At 45.7% G+C, this 16343-nt stretch overlaps 1 long non-coding RNA gene across 3 annotated transcripts in view; it reads right to left on the bottom strand.

Moving 5' to 3' along the window:
- Positions 1–739: 739 nt before the first annotated feature.
- LOC150000609 (uncharacterized) overlaps positions 740–16343 on the bottom strand; it is a 42989-nt gene continuing 27385 nt past the window's right edge. For all 3 annotated transcript variants that reach the window (XR_016513293.1, XR_016513294.1, XR_016513292.1), the window contains exons 3-4: positions 13956–14157; positions 740–1131 (exon numbers count right to left, since the gene is read on the bottom strand). This is a non-coding gene — a long non-coding RNA (uncharacterized LOC150000609). The remainder of the gene's footprint in view (positions 1132–13955; positions 14158–16343) is intronic.

Consider the following 16343-nt stretch of genomic DNA (forward strand, 5'->3'; position numbering starts at 1 on the left):
TATAAACAAAGTAACCTTTTGTTGTTTTAAGCCACCGAGGCTTTAGGGCTGTTGGTTTCTACAGCATAACTTAGCCTATCCTGTTCTGATAAAACAAAGATATAAATGCATGTATAACAGACCCACTCGTGGTGCCATGCCTGAATCCTCTCTTCTTGGTCAACAGTAAATTTCTACAAGCTAGTGGTTTAGCAGGATAGGGAATGAACCTCTGAATTACAGTCACAGTCAGAATCGTTTTAACAGACTGCTGGAAAGATTCAGAGAGAGATCCCTCTAACATCATCAGAGTGAGAAACAGGATTCCTAAATCTGTATTCCCAGCTGGAATTCTCCTCGGGCTGATGGACTCACCCACGGACACCCTGGGGAGAACCCAGAGCAGGCTGTCTGTCCCTCATCCTCAGGCACTTCCCAGGTGGGCTGGACAGCTGGGGCTGACCTCAAACGGAGAACACTTTCGGGTATATCATCCCTCCCAAGTAGCCCTCACTCTAAGAAATTCATGATCTGTCCTTCAAGTCTCCATGGAGGTCAGGCTTGGGGTTGATGCCAATCTCACACATGTCACCTAGCCCCAAGCCAGCCTCTCCATGAAGGAATCAGTGGTCTTCCTTTTTCAAAGCTGGAATGGAAAATATTATTCATTATTTTAATTAAAAAACACACATGGTCTAAATCTAGTAGTAATGATGATCATTTGCTGGGTGCTTTCTATGTGGCACTATGACAAGCACACTATGGCTATCGTTTTATTTAATCCTCCCAAGAACACGATTAGCTAGGAACTATTATCTTCTTTACTCGGGGGGTGGGGGGGACTTACAGCAGCCAAATAACTGGCGTAAGATCAGCCAGCCTAGAAATGGAAGGATTTATAAAAACCTAGAGCTGTTCTCTTAGACGAGGCGCCCTTTACGCCCCCTCCTGGCCACTGTGTTACAGCTCAGTCTCCACACCCAGCAGAGAAAACCCGGGAGCGTTCCTCGTCTTCATTTTGTTGCCGGCGACCTGATTGCATCATTTCTGGTCTTGAACCAACGTTGCTCCAGTCTATTCCCCAGGAGAACCAGGTCCTCAACACCTGCTTAGGTTCTTTCTGCATTTTCAGGGAGAGTCTGGGAAACTAACCTAAGGAGAAAAAAAAAAAAAAAAAGTGATCCAAGAGAAAGAAGAAAGACCCACAGAAGGAGAGAAGTTATTTTCCACTGTGATATGTCTGTATAACTAACTGGCAACTGTGGAAGAGAAAAGTGATCTATGGGCCTGTTAGAGAGCTTGAGGTGGAAGTAGACACTGTGAGACATCAAGAAGTGGGCAGAACCAGAGGCTGTAGCCAGGAAACAGGACAGGAAACAGGATTTCTTTTTTCAAAGTCCAGAACAAAGATGACCAGGAGTTTGGCCGGAAGAGGGACCACCATTTCATACTTCCAGCGGAACAAGTACCAAGTGCTCAAAATTGAAGACATTTGGGAGGGATGAGTCATGGAGACATGGTGATATGCGCAGAATGTTCTATTTCTGAGAAAAATAATTCACTATTTCTGCTCATCATTCTTTTATTATTTGACTGTAGTCCTTGTACCTTTCAATGGGAAATCAGAAATGGGCTAGAATGCTCTCACCTTGCTCATCATGGGATGCTCAGCCTGGAAAATTAAGCTCTTTTCCACCTCCCCTTCTTTCCCTTTTTCATACATTGCTGGTCTCTCTTCCTGGAATATCTCTCCACTACTGAAGGTGATCCGCCTTCATTTTTAGGTCTTAGTTTAGATGTTACTTCCTCAAAGGAGTGTCACTGGGCTGTTATCTAAAAGACCATAATATTTCTCAATACCTAAACTGTCAGAATCTATGCTTGCTTACAGGAACTGAAAGGATTCCTGACCGCAAAGACCAAAGTCCTGACTGCAGACCAATGTGCCGAGCGCAAAGACCAAGGTGCCAAGTGCAAAGATCAAGGAACTGACTGCAAAGATCAAGGTCCTGACTGCAAAGACCAAGGTGCCCAGCACAAAGACCAAAATGCCAAGAGCAAAGACCAAGGTGCTGACTGCAAAAACCAAGATGGTGATGGAGCAAAAGGGCCAAGTGCAACAGAATAACTACACGTGCTTAAAAGAATTTAATCATTTCATACCACAGCCTATAAAGAAAGGAGGCTCCTCACCAACTGGGGAGAAGGTGCCCTCAGAGCATGAGCTCACTCTACTCCATTCCTTGATCAAAGGATAAAGTTTCTGTCTGCTTTACAAAACTCAGTCTCATTCTGTTTTCATGGAACTGGGCAGGAGGACCTTGGCCTGGTAACAGGAGCTTTTTCCTATACTTAATCTGAGGCAGAGATTGCAAGTTACCTATCCAGAATCCATTCTCCTTTCTTCCTTAATATGCTGTTGTGATTTTGTTGGTGAAGTTCGCAGTAGCACACTACATTTCCTAGCCTCCCTTGTAACTGGGGTGGCCATGTGACACAGTACAAGCCAATAAGGTATGAGCAGAAGCTGTTAGATTGTACTTGCAGGAAATTTCCGTAAGAGGGAGGCCAATTCAACTGGCCAGCAAGCTAGTGCCATTTGTATTGGGCCCTCCTTCTGTGCCTAATAAATGGTATTCTCCCAGACTTCCACTGGGCAAGAGATCAAGGACTGTACTCTAATGATGACAGATCAGAAAGTTAGGAGGAACCTAAGGCCCTGATGACATTGCAAAGCTGCAATATCAACCCTGGTCTGCTTACTTTTATACTTCTCATCACCCTAGGGGAAGAAACTGATTAAACTACTATTCATCAGGTTTCTGTTACTTCTAACTGAACACTACCTCCAATTGATAATCTTCATACAAATAAGTACTTCCTTGATTTCTCTCTCAAAACATACTATCTTCTTCCTTCATAGCACTTATACTTTATAATTATTTGTTTGTTTGATTAATGGCTTAAATTTCTCACTAGTCTATAAGCTGCATAATTCTGAGTCATGTTCTCCTTTGCTCATCACCATATTCCCAGCACCTAGAAGTCTGCACAACTAGATTTTTGTGGTGACCAATGAATTCCACCAGTAGCAGCCCCACCAAGGGCTGAAAGAACAATCTGAATGTCAAGTAAGCAAGTAGGAGTCTTTCAAAGGAACTACACTAATGTTGGAATTTCTGAAGAGACAAAGTAGAAAATAAGTCAAGCATCCAGAGCAACAAAGCAGAATAAACTTGCCCTTTTAATCCAAGTAGTTTTTATTGTTTTTTCATTCCCTGGACTAAGTTTTTGCCAGAGACAATGGCATGGCATGCCTTTTTTTTTTTTTTTAATTGATTTGAAAGAGAAAGACAGACAGACAAAGACAGACAGACATCAATTGGTTGCCTCCCAGCAACCTCTTGGTGTATGGGACAATGCTCCAATCAGCTGAGCCACCTGGCCAAGGCATGGCATAGCCTTCATAGAGGAAGTTCAATTAAATGAAAGGATGTGGGGCCCAGCCAGTGTGGATCAGTTGGTTGGAGCATCGTCCCGTATACTGAAAGGTCACCAGTTTGATTCCTGGTCAGGGCACAGGGTTGCAGGTTCAGTCCCTTCCTTTCTCTCCCTGAAGTCTCACTATATCATATATAGTGATGATAGTACTACTTGGTGAATATCTCCAATTATTCTCTCAAAGTAATTATTTGCATTTATAACCAACTTCTCTGCTTAATAACTCCAGGACTTAAGCATGCTGACTTTTCTCCACTGGAAGCCACATCCAAATAAAACCTTTGCCTCGTGTTTACTTGTGTGCATTGGAAAGAGCCATTACTATAGTAAACTGTTTAGATTTGGTTCAACTTTTCTTTCTGTAAAATATTTCAAATTCTTACTTCAGTAGAAAAATGTGACCTGGAAAAACTATTTGCCAAGTGTGGTTGCACTTGTTCCCATTCATGATTTGGTAAATCTGCACAGACAGTGCACAGTTAAATAGAGCACACATCATGCAAACCTCACCTGGAAAGTGTCAAAATGACCATCGTCCCTTGACTTGCAAGCAGCCCCTAACTTGGTTTGGGCTCCCCCAGAAGCAGACATGGAAACAAAGATTTGAGAGCAACTAGCTTAAGTGGGAGGTACGGGGACGCTGATGAAGGGTTGGGAAGGTGACAGAGGAAGAGGAGGGCAGCCAACAGGGGTGTGTTGGTAAGCCAGCAACTATGTGAGTGACTGGAACTTAACTCTACAGAGCCTCTGGGAAAGCATGTGAAAGACACACCTCAGAAGTATCCCACCAGAGGGATGAGGCACCTGACTGTTTCCACACCAGTTCCCATCAGCCACTGGTCAAGGCTACTCTCAGGGATGTGAATGCCGTGGCAGCCTGCAGAGCAGGGCAGAGAGGCCTTCTGGAAACAGTTCTCAGGAACAAAGGTGCAGATCCCAACAGTGGAAGGGGCAAGAGCACAAGGAAGCAGTAAGGTCCAAAAGGCACTGACAGCCTCTGCTACAGCCCCTTCCAAGTAAAGCTCCAACATCAATGTCCTGTCTCATAGGTGACATAGGAGAAGTCTTTAGGTGACACATGGACATTTTAAAAATTAGTTATAAATTAAGTTTACCATTCCATTCTGTTTAATGTTGTGGCAGTGACATAATAAATAGATTATTTTTAAAAATCAAGTAAAACAAAGGTGATCAATGGACATAAAAATACTGAAAAAAAAATCCTACAGATGGTGCAGCAATATGCAAAGGAAATGGGGAAATGACTGAAGTTTGGGAAACACTGGTGGGTATTTTACAGGTGGTGAAAACTCAAGCATAAAGTTGAGTGTTTAATAAATGCCTATTGTGTGCCCAGAACATAAGAGACTTAGAAGGCATGATGTTCGATGTCTATAACAAAAAAATAAATAAATAAAAAGGAAGAAAGAAAGAAAAAGTAAAAGTAAAAGCAAGACTAGAGGAGCAAGAAACTGAAGGCAACTGCCCCAATACAAAGTCATGATCCCCACTCCGTTGCTGGATGAAGTCTATTTTCAGATCCAGAACCTGTTAGCTGAAGCCGTAGGTAAATCCTTAAGAGAAAGAAGTCATCTCAAAAGAAAAGTCTTGGCCTTTGGTGGAAGAGCTATCATAGTGGAGAAAACCTCTGAAGCTGCTGCCTCCCTCCGGGCCAGGATTGTAAATGGAAAGTACTGCATCCTGGAGGGATGGAAAAGATTAGTATCACCATTAAAAAGCTAAATGATGCAGAGGTGGTGGTCTTACTGAATCCTCATTCAATTTGCCAACCAGACCCCCCGCAGAGACCAGATGGGTCTGGAGAGAGACCATAGATGACTGCCACTCAGCCTCCTGGTGGTCCTGTGCAGCTGCTGAGCTGGGTGTGGTGCTTTTGCTATTGGAGATGAATAAGGCCTAAGGTAGATGGTATGTGGCTCTTCATTCAGGAAACGTATGTTCTATTTTTAATTGAAAAGAAGATCAGAAACAGTTCACATGATTGTGAAACCAACAACACTTATTTAATTTTGCTTCCATGCTCTTCTAACGCTCTCACTTCCTGTCGTAACATAGTCCAGAGAGATCTATACCACCCGGACATCCCGCAGAGTGTCACACTGATCCTTTATATTGATGAAATAAGGCTGATCAGAAAGGATGAGCAAGAGGTGGCCAGATACTGGCAGCCTGGTAAGATAAGTGCACCTCACAGGGTAGGGCATAAATGCTTTGAACACTCGGGGACCAGCCATGGCCACTGTGAAGTTATTAGGGGTCCAATAGTCAGAGATGTACCAGAATGTCCCCTCTAAAGTAAAAGTCAAACTGGGGTAAAACCCAGTGGGAGAATCATGGTGCAGTCCCAGGATTCTAGATCAAGGCCATGCAATGGCCAGCAGACAAGCATACACCTTTAGAGAAACAACCCTTGATATGTTACCGGGCCCTGGTAGAGATAGAACACTTGACCATTGGGTACAAAGTGATCACATGTCTGCAAATGCCTATTATGAGCTGGGTTCTGTCAGATCCACCGAGTCACAGAGCTGGGTGAGCTCAGCAGCAGGACATGGTGAGAAGGAAATGGTGTCTTTGGGACAAGCTGCAGAAGGTGAGAGAGCAGACTCCTAGGTCAGCTACCACAGTTGCACAAGTGTCCCTCCCCCAGCTCGCACCTAAGCCACATAGGGTGTCCTTGAGAGCAGCTGGAGGTGGAAGAAGCCCTAGCTTCGTTTATGGATGGGTTGGCTTGGGTGCTGGATGCCAGGCAAAAATGGATGGTGGCTGCATGACAGCCACATCCAGGGGTGGTCTTACATGGGTGAGATGGAGACAGGCAACGTTTCCAGTGGGTGGAGCTGCAAGTGATACGTGTGGTCATACATTTTGTGAGCAAGAAAAAAGTGGTCTGTGATGAGAATAGATTTATGGGCAGAGGCCAGCAGGTCATCTGAGTAGGCGCCTGGGAGAAAAAGAACTCCATTGAAATGGGAAAGGACCCTGGAGCCTGACTGGCCTTGAAGAGAACTGACACAAAGGACCAGAACTGCACTGCTTAAGAAACAAATAAGAATTTTGAATTTTTGTGGCCACCCTGGAAAGGGATAAGCACTCCAAACCTGCGAGAAGAGGGCAGGTGGCAATGGATTCCTTATTAGTCTCTTTTGCTGGTATTTTCTCATGTCTTGGACCTGTGAATGACAGGCAACCTTGGATTCAGTCCTTGGACACTTCCATTTGTAATTAAGCTAACTTCCTAGTGGAGCTAATGGCATCTGGTGGCTTAAAATAACATCTATATGTTGATGGCCCTCAAATATATATGTCAGTTCATCAAAATTAAAACTTTTGTGATTCAAAGAATATCATCAAGAAAGGAAAAGGCAACCCACAGAATATAGAAGACCTATGAATCATACATAAGCTAGGGACTTGTATCCAGAATATATGTAAAGAACTCTTAGAACTCAGCAATAAAAAACAAACAACCCAATTAAAAATAGGCAAAATTTTGAATAGATGTATTTCTAAAAATGATATACAAATAACCAATAGCACAACATGAAAAATTCTCAATAGCCTTAGCTTTCCAGGAAATGCAAATGAAAACCACAATAAGATACCACTTTATGTCACAGAATGGCTATAATAAAAAGACAGACAATAACAAGGGTTACTGAGTATCTGGAAAAATTGGAATCCTCATACATTGCTGGTGGGAATGTAATATGGTGCAGCTGCTTTAGAAAAACAGTTTTGAGGTTCCTCAAATTCTAAGAGTTACCCTGTGACCTAGCATTAGACTCCTAAGCATATGCTCAAAAGAACTGAAAATGTGTGTTCACACAAAGTCTATACATGAATGTTCATAGCAGAATTATTCATAATAGCCAGAAAGCAAAATCAACCCAAATATCTATCTACTGATGAATAAATAAAACATGACATACCCATGTAATAGGATAGTATTTGACCTTCAAAAAGAAATGAAGTATTAATACTCATGGATCGACCCTAAAAACATTATGCTCAGTGAAAGAAGTCAGATACAAAAAGCCACATATCATATGATTCCATTTTTATGAAATATCCAGAACAGGCAAATGTATGAGAGAGAAAGATCAGTGGTTGCCAAGGGCTTGGGAGGAGAAAGAGATGGGGAGAGATTGCTAATGGGTGTGGGATTTCTTTCTGGGGTGATAAAGATGTTTTAAAATTAGTAGAGATAGTTGCACAACCATGTGACTAAACTAAAATTCCCAAATTGTACTCTTTAGAAGGGTGAATTTTATTGTATGTGAATATTATCTCAATAAAGCTATTATAAAAAGAGAAAGAATAATTATATGTCAATAAACCTCTTCCCTAAAGCCCAGACTGGTATATCCTACTGGCCAGCTGACATTTCCACCTGGATGCGTAACAGGCATCTCAAAATTAACATGTCCCAAACTGAACTCCTTGATCTCAGCCCCCAGCTTCCTCCTCCCATAGTTTCCCCCATTTCAATAAACACCACGCCTCCAGTTGCTCAGGGCAAAAAAAGTTGGAGACATCCTTGGCTCTTTTCTCTCTTCACACCCTCCATCCAATCCATCAATGAATCCTATTCTATGTTGAAGTTATTTGTAGACTCTGACCACTTCTCACACTTGCACATCTATCACTCTGTTCCAAGCCACAATCAACTCTTGCTAGTCCCCTAACTGCTCTGCCCCCTTATGGGCTGAATTGTGTTTCCTCCAAATTCGTGTGTTGAAGCTCTAACCCCCAAGGACTCAGAATGCGAGTGGATTTGGAGAAATGGCCCTGTAAGAGGTAATTATGTTAAAATGAGGTCATTGAGGTGTACCCTGATGCAGTCGGACCAGTGTCCTTACACGAGGAGGAAATTTGGACACACAGAGAGACACCAGGGATGTGCACGCATGGAGGAAAGACCACGTGAGGACACACGGCGAAGGCAGCCCTCTGCTCGCCAAGGAGAGAGGCCTCAGAAGAAACCAAACCTGCCGACAGCTTGATCATAGACTTCTAGCCTCCATAACTGTGACAGAATACATTTCTGTTTAAGTCACCCATCGTGGATTTTAGTGAGGGTAGCCTGAGCAAACTAACAAAACGCCCCACCACCCCCCAGCCCGTTTTCCATACAGTAATCAGAGTCATTTTTTGCAATCAGATCTCCTCTCTGCTCAACATTCAGAGGCTGCCCATTTCACTCGGAGGAGGAATCCAAGTCTTCCAGCCACGTGAGGTCCCATTCTCCTCCTGACCTCGTCTCCTCCCCAGAGGGGCCACTCCTCTCTCCACTTCCCCTCACTGAGCGAAGGCCCCACTGAACTCTTGGAAGTTTCTCAGACACACCAGTTGCCTTCCGGCTTTGTGGCCTTTGCACACACAGCCCTCTGTGCCTAAACTATTCCCCCGCACATCCAGGTGGCTCACTTCCTCACGGCTGAGGTGGCAGGCAAGCATCAGTCCCTCCGAGCACCACCCTATCTTTCTAAAAGAGATAGACCTCTGCACACTGTTCATTTTTTCTGTAAGTACTTAGCATCACCTGACATAGTACATCCTACCTTTCACTGTTCACCTGTATACTCTTTACCTCCCTCAGCTGCAAAGTAAGCTCCATGAAGACAGGGGCTTAGTTTTTCCGTGCGTCTCAATCCTCGGTGCCTGTGACAGTGCCTGGCACATAGCAGAAGCTCAGTAAATGAAAGACTGTTTAATAAAGGAAAGGGTGGCAGAATTGAGGATATTTGGGTTCCCTTTCAGATGGGTCACTTCTTGCTAAAAGGCTCAGAACCAAGTCTGTGCTATCTTTAATAAGTACCCCAGGAAATGTATACAAAAACTTCTGCCTGGTTTTCTCTCCTTTATTTTCTCTTCGCTTCTGTTCCTCCAATTGAGATATATTGTGTGCATTTTGGTAAGCTGTCCTAATTTTTGCAATGATATTGAGTATAATGAAAAGAGTTTAAAACAAATACTTTAACTGACTCCAGTTTCTAAACTTTTGGTAAGGCCATTTGATCTCTGGTTGTCTTGGGGACAGAGTAGGACACTGAGTGTTTCCCAACCATATCCCTGGGTGGACATAGGCTCCCCTTGTCACAGGAGTTTCTGGGAGAATTTTTCTGAAGATCTATAAACTCTCACAAGAGCATCAGCTGCAGCAGAGGAAGAAAAAAAGACCCTCTTAAAGGCCTCATGGTCAAAGAGTATGGAAAAGCTGTGCTTTGGGGAGGAAACTGTACCTCCTCAGCCCATGATATGCAGGGCCAAAGTTGCAAGGAGAGCTTTAAAATTTGCCTGCCCTCAAAGGGCACAGGGGTTTCTGGGTTAACTGCCTGGGTGCCTGCAAATGCGGGAACAGAGTGGCCATTGTCTGGCCGGCTGGGTTTGTAGAGAATTGGCTCTGCTCTGGCTCCCCAGGGACTCACACTGCTCACGCTGGCCATCGGGAGAGGGGACACAGGACATAAGACACAGAACACAGGAGGCTCCGTGGGGCTGGCAGCAGAGCCTGTCCTGACACGCTGCACAGGCGTGTGCATTGAGCCCCTCTATTCCCTCGAGGTCTCACCCTGCAGGCTGAGGCCAGGGTGGGTATCTGACCTCTGGGGTCCATGTTTCCCAGGCCAAGAGCAGTCAAGGGGCTGTGCACGTTTAGAAGCAGCAGGGAGGGGGTTGGTGACTACAACCAGTCCTTGCCCCAGAGAACTGTGCAGTGTCAACAGTTTTCAGGTTTTAGACACCCCCGCGGGTCCTCCGAAGCTTTGTCACAGTCAAGGCAAGCAGCCCTGGTGTTTTTCCATCACATTTACTGGCCTCAGACTCACTGTGGCCTCAGATTACATCCCTTTTCTACTTTCTTTGCTTCTTTGTGTTCTGTGGGCCAACACCTTGCTCAATTGCTGAGGGAAATCTAGTTGAGTCAGGGAAAAAAACATCTAGGGTGTGCGAACAAAAATTCAAGCTTACTCATTGTAGAGCAGAGGCTTCCCGAGTATCAGGGTGCATCAGAATCCTTTATGCAACCGTTCCCAAACATATATGTGTTCTGGATCCACTGCAGTTACATCACCTGTTAAAAATGAAGCCGGTCACACCCTATGGCTGCCTATGTAGTGAGTCTGGGGTTGGGCTGAAGAACCTATATTTTTAAACAAGTACCCCAGGTGATTGGATACAGGCGTAAGGAGCTGTTTAAGCACACAGGTGTCTGGGTCTTGCCACTCTCCTACCGATTCAGAACTTGCAGCCCTGAGTGTGCCCTATCCCACTGAGGAATCCAGCACACAGCTAAGTTTGGGACCCACTACCATCTATCTTTTTTCTTTTGAAGAAAATAAATTAGCCATACATTCCTTTCGAGGTTCCTTCCTCCAGGGAACTGCATCACTGCCTGAAAATCAAGGCACTGCTGCTGGCACAGAAACCCTGGAGAAAAACTCACATGTACCCCGACAGCTGAGATCCTTAAACAAAAGTGACTACAGAAATGGAAAGCATGATTGTAATCATTTTACAGAGCTTTTCTCTCTTTTCCTGGGTCCAGTGGGAATCCCCAAGGTCATCTGGAGCTACCCACCTGGCCGGGAGACTGTCCTGCTCCATGTTACCTGTGAGCAAGGGCAGCAGTTGTATCTACCAATCACTGGAAACCAGCGTGGCTGGCAAGCATCCCGAGCGGCTGTGTAGCACCAGATGGGCTCCTCCATGCCAGGTGCCAGGTTGCTGCAGCTGCCCAGGAGAGAGCATTCTGCTGGCGGGGCTGTCTGCACCTGCAGGGAGTGATGTCACCTACAGAAATGCTATATTTGCCTGAGTGCAGACAAACCCTCTGGAGAAAATCAGCAGCCTCAGCAATAAATGACAGCTGATTTCACCTGCAGGACTGTTGATCAGACTTGTCTGTCAGGCGGGCTGCTTCTCAGGGGTACCAGATGGCTTTGTTTGGAGTTTATGATAAAGCTGAAGTCCCATTCAAACTAATATAATCCTTATTTCCCAGTCCTCAGAAGACAAATGGAATCATGGGCCAGTCTCAAGCTCAAGCTCCTGCCCTGATCACTCACCCCCACTGGGTATCACTGTGGTCGCTTACATCATTGCTCCTTCATTCATCAACAAACATTTACTAACTGCCTACAATGATGATAATAACTCACATGGGCTGAGTGATTACCCTGGGCCAGGCATCTTACACAGTGCTCACCAGACTGCAGGAGTGAGAGACTCCATCTTCCAGATGAGGAAACTGAGGATCAAAGAGGCAAGGGTCCCACAGTCAGAGGTACAGCAGCCTGCCCATGTGCCAGGCTGAGCTGAGGAACGGCCCTTTTCCTGCCTTTCAGTTGGTTCTTCCCAGACACTCTCTCTACAAACAGGCCTGGACTATCTCCATGGGTCTTCCCTCAGCCTTTCAACTCTGCCTCCTCAGGCACTGGCCCCTCTTCCTATGTATTCGCCCTCTTGAGTAGAGTCAACCCTGCTGTCCCCTGAGTCCCCTGGGTGCCTTGTCACCACTCTCCTGACCTTCCTTCTGCCCTCCAATTCCCCCAGTTCCTTCTGCCCTCCAGTTCAAGGATTGGACTCTTGAATTGTGGTGTTCCCCAGAGTTCTTTGACACTTAGCCCCCATGATACTGCTCCCACACGTGTGAGACTCCACTGTACGATCGTGCTGCATGCTAAAGATGCTCTTATCCCCACATGATATCCCATAATAGGCCGACATCGTGCACTTCTATTTGTCAGCACCCCCTAGTAAAACGGTCTCTTGAAGCTGGACGACAGGCGGCCAGCACAGCCCATGGCACAGCGTGGTTGCTCAACAGACGCCTGTCAGCCCACCCAGAACAGACTCCATTGCCCCACGTACCGAGGCACGGGCGGTAAGAAAAGCGAATCTGGTCTTTTACACGAGAAGGTAAACGCAGCCTCACGAATATCACTCCTACTTGGAAGAGGGAAAAGCATGACTGAAATGCGGTAACTGAACTACACAGGAAAGAATATAATGTACAGGTTAAGTGCGTGGCTCGGGAGCCTGCCCACCTGGGTTTGAGTCCTGGCTCCGCCGCTTGCTCACCATGTGATCTGCAGCCTTGGCTGTCTTATTTATAACATGGCAATAACTAACCTTACAGGGTTGTGTGAGGACTGAATGGAATAATCCACGTAAAGTCTTTAAAACAGTACATTGTTAATGTTTGGTTAGCGTTATACTTATTTTTGTTCCTAATAAGTAGATTTCATAGAAACAAATAGGAATAGCATTTTGAAAGTATGGTACAAACGCCCAGGTCAGATTAAAAAATGCAGAGCCGAAGTGACCAACCAGAGGCCCGGGTTCTAAAATATCTAAGAAGCTGCCATATTTAAACATGAAGCAACTTCCTGTTAAGAAAAAGAAAGCCAGAGTTCTGATTTCTCTGGAGAAACGGGAAGATTTGGTAGTTCTGGGCTTCTATCCCTCATGGCAACAACTGTCCGGATTTCTGAGGTACCTGCCACTCTAAAGTGGACACATGGTTTCCAGCTCGCCCCAGCCGCTCCACATGACTGAGTGTACCTGGCCTGCTTCACTCTGGAGGAGTTTGAACTCATGAACCCCTGCCATAGATAACATCTTTACAATGCCAATGTAGTGTATTCTTATGCACAGTTTTCTGTTCAAGAAACTACTGTATCTCCCCAGTACGTCCATCATCGAACTCAAACTCTTGTCACTTCCTCCATCTGGGGATCCACCAGCCTCACTTCCCATGGCTCCCCATTACACCCCCGACAGGTTGCCTGATGCTCCCCTCACTCCCCAGCTTGTCCCTGCTATGGGGCCTCTCCCTCTCTTCTGCCCACCTGAAGCCACTCCCCTGGTGAGCCTTAGCTCACATCCAGTCATCCTCATGAGTTTCTCTCCCCTCTGCAGCCCACAGAGTCATGTTCCTTCCGCAGACTTGCACAGCGCCAGGGACAGGAGCAACGATTATGCAAGTGTGGCTGGGTGTTCTCAGTCTTTCCCCTGAACAGAAATCTGTCCTTTCCCACTCAGTTCTCTCCTGTCCTCCTGCTGTCTGGGGTCCCCGTTTTTGCTGGATCTATCCCTGGGTGTTTGTGAATTAAAACATAACCAGAATGGGGTGGGGGAAATGAGACAAGAGATGTGGGCAGTTAGGGGAAAGGAAGAGAGAACGAGAGCAAACCTAGGCTGGGCAGCTGAGCAGGAGGGAGAGGCAAAGGCTGGAGCAGACAGGAAGGGCAAGGCCAGGAAGGGAATGTCACAGTCCGGGTGCTTCCACCTGCGATCAGAACCACACCATTCAGCCCCCCTGGGCTTTGGTCCCCTGGGGCAATCCCACCTTCCACAGGAGACTGGAGGCTCGTGAGGGCTGACACCTTACTCAGCATTCCTTTATCCCCCTCAGAGCTCAGGGACTGCACAGGTTCCTGCAGAGTGACCTCAGTGTCCTCGGGTGTTCTCAGGTGAATGACCTGAATAAGATGTTGGGCATCGAGAGCATGGCTCTTAGATTTCACCGCTTGGCAGAAGTGTGATGAGATCAGATAGCAACGTGGTTTTGCGTCCCGGCCAATAACTGGGAGGATGCTCTGGGCCAGCGAGGAGTGGTTCTCAAGCTTGAGCCTGCATCATCACCACCACCTGAGGGGCAGGGGAAAGAGACGACGCTCATTAAAACAGGGATTGCTGGGACCTACCCCTAGAGGTCTGGTTCAGCTGGCCTGGGATGGGTCCAAGAATCTGCTTTTCTAACAACTTCCCATCAGCTGCTGCTGCTGAGGGATGGGGGTCACACTTTGAGAAACCCTGCCCTAGAGTCCAAGGCTGAGGTCTAACCTCAAAGCGACATCACTCAGCCACTTTAAGGAAAAAAGTAACAGTCCCTTCCAGCTGTCCTTTACTCACAGGTGACTCACCCTTCGGCGCCTTTACACCATAGACGTCCATGGCATAGTGGAGCATGCCCCCTTGTGGCTGAAATGGAAAATTATCTGCACTAGAATACACTCTCTTACCCTTAAGGTTTGCAAAACTAATTTAATTGTATCTGCCTGACAGAAGATCCAAGGAAACCTGAGATATCATCATTCACCAGATCTGGTTCATATGTAGACTAGGGGCCAAGGATCCATTCAGGTCAAATGCTTGGCCCACAGGTGCCTAGGGACAGTAGAAATGATTTGTTCTCATAGTCTTGGGACTTTGTAGGGTGAGAAGTGTTTTAGAAGAATACTACAAACTGAATTACTCACTAAATGCTTTGTTGGAGACTGCCTTTGTAACATAACTTATAACTGAACAATTTCAAAACCCTGGAAACGCTACATGACTAAGAAGGAATCTTGAATGACTTCAAACCATGTTTTTTCTCCCTAACTTTCCTAAAATTAGAAAGCTGGCACTAACTGCCGTCCAGTGCAAAAGTTCTCTAGCACCCAATTTTGTTGCCACTTGATTTGGAGCAACTTTACAGCTTTTATCAGGTGTTACAATAATGTCATAGGATTTGCTGCCACCTACTGCTCGGACCTGGAATGTGCAGGAGTTGGTAACTACGCCCCCAGAGGTTCTGATTCAGCAGGACTGGGGCGAGGCCTAAGATGTGCTTTTCTAATCAATTTCCTGCGTGATGCTTACGCTGCTGGTTGGGGGTGCGCCACTTCAAAGAGCATGCGCTGTCCGCAGCACCTGCATGGTGCCCTGTATTGCACATTTCTGGAGTTTGGTTATTTATCAGTCTCAGTCTCTAAATCGCCAAGAACTTCTAATTCAGGGTTTCTCCACTTGGGCACTACTTACAGAAATTTTGACCTGGCAGTTCTTTGCGGTGGAGCTGCGGGGCGCTGCCCTGTGCATGGTACGAGGTTTGGCAGCATTCCTGGCCTGTGCCCACCAGATTCCAGTCACAACCTTCTCCCCCAGGTTTGGACAAACATGTCTCAGAAGTCACCAGATGGCCCTGGGTGGCACAGCTGCCCGAAGCTGACAACCGCTGCTCTTAAAGGTGGGCAGACTTTCCTCTCTCGCTGAGTAGACCATGAGGGCTCCCTCCAGCATCCCCTTCAATACATAATCATACTGACACACAGAATACTCCTGGTTCTTTGGGTTTCAATAACAGGAAAAAAAAAAAAATACAGCTTACACTTGTTGAATGCCTACTATGTAAAGGAACTCTATGAATGCTTTTTAATTACTTTAATTCTCACAACCACTGTTTCACTGACGAGGAAACTGAAACTTTGACCAGTAAAATAATTTGTGCAAGGTCATGGTCAATACCTATTGGCTCTAGGTGGGGCAAGGGCAACGTGGAGCTGTATAGACCAGTGCAATCCAACAAAAATAGAAAGCAAATCTCAAATAAGAGCCACATGTAAAATTTTACATTTTCCAATAGCTGCACATAAAAAAGTAAAATAACAAACTTAGATTAATTTTAGTATTTAACCCAATATTTCTATTCAAATTGTTATCATTTTAAAATACAATCAGTATTTTTTAAATTGCTGATATACTGTACGTCTGCTGTTGTTGTTTTACTTAGTCTTTGAAATCTGTGCATGTCTTACGCTTCCAGCATATCTTAGTTCCCAGTGGCCACATGTCAGGCGCTCAGGAGCCACATGTGCTACGGCCGGCCCCTCTGGAGAGCACAGGTCTGGACTGTGCCTCTGCCTGGCTGCCTTCCGGCCTTTATTGGTGGAACAGCATGTGCCAGTTCTACTTCACTGTCCTTCCATCTCTGCCTGCATTTCAGCCCTCTTACCATACATGTATTCATGTCCTCTGCAATCTGTTCTTGGAATATTCCTGCCTATTTTAAA

Source organism: Furipterus horrens, unplaced genomic scaffold (assembly GCF_987537825.1).
Source record: "Furipterus horrens unplaced genomic scaffold, mFurHor1.1.pri manual_scaffold_10, whole genome shotgun sequence".
In the NCBI taxonomy this organism is placed as follows: domain Eukaryota; kingdom Metazoa; phylum Chordata; class Mammalia; order Chiroptera; family Furipteridae; genus Furipterus; species Furipterus horrens.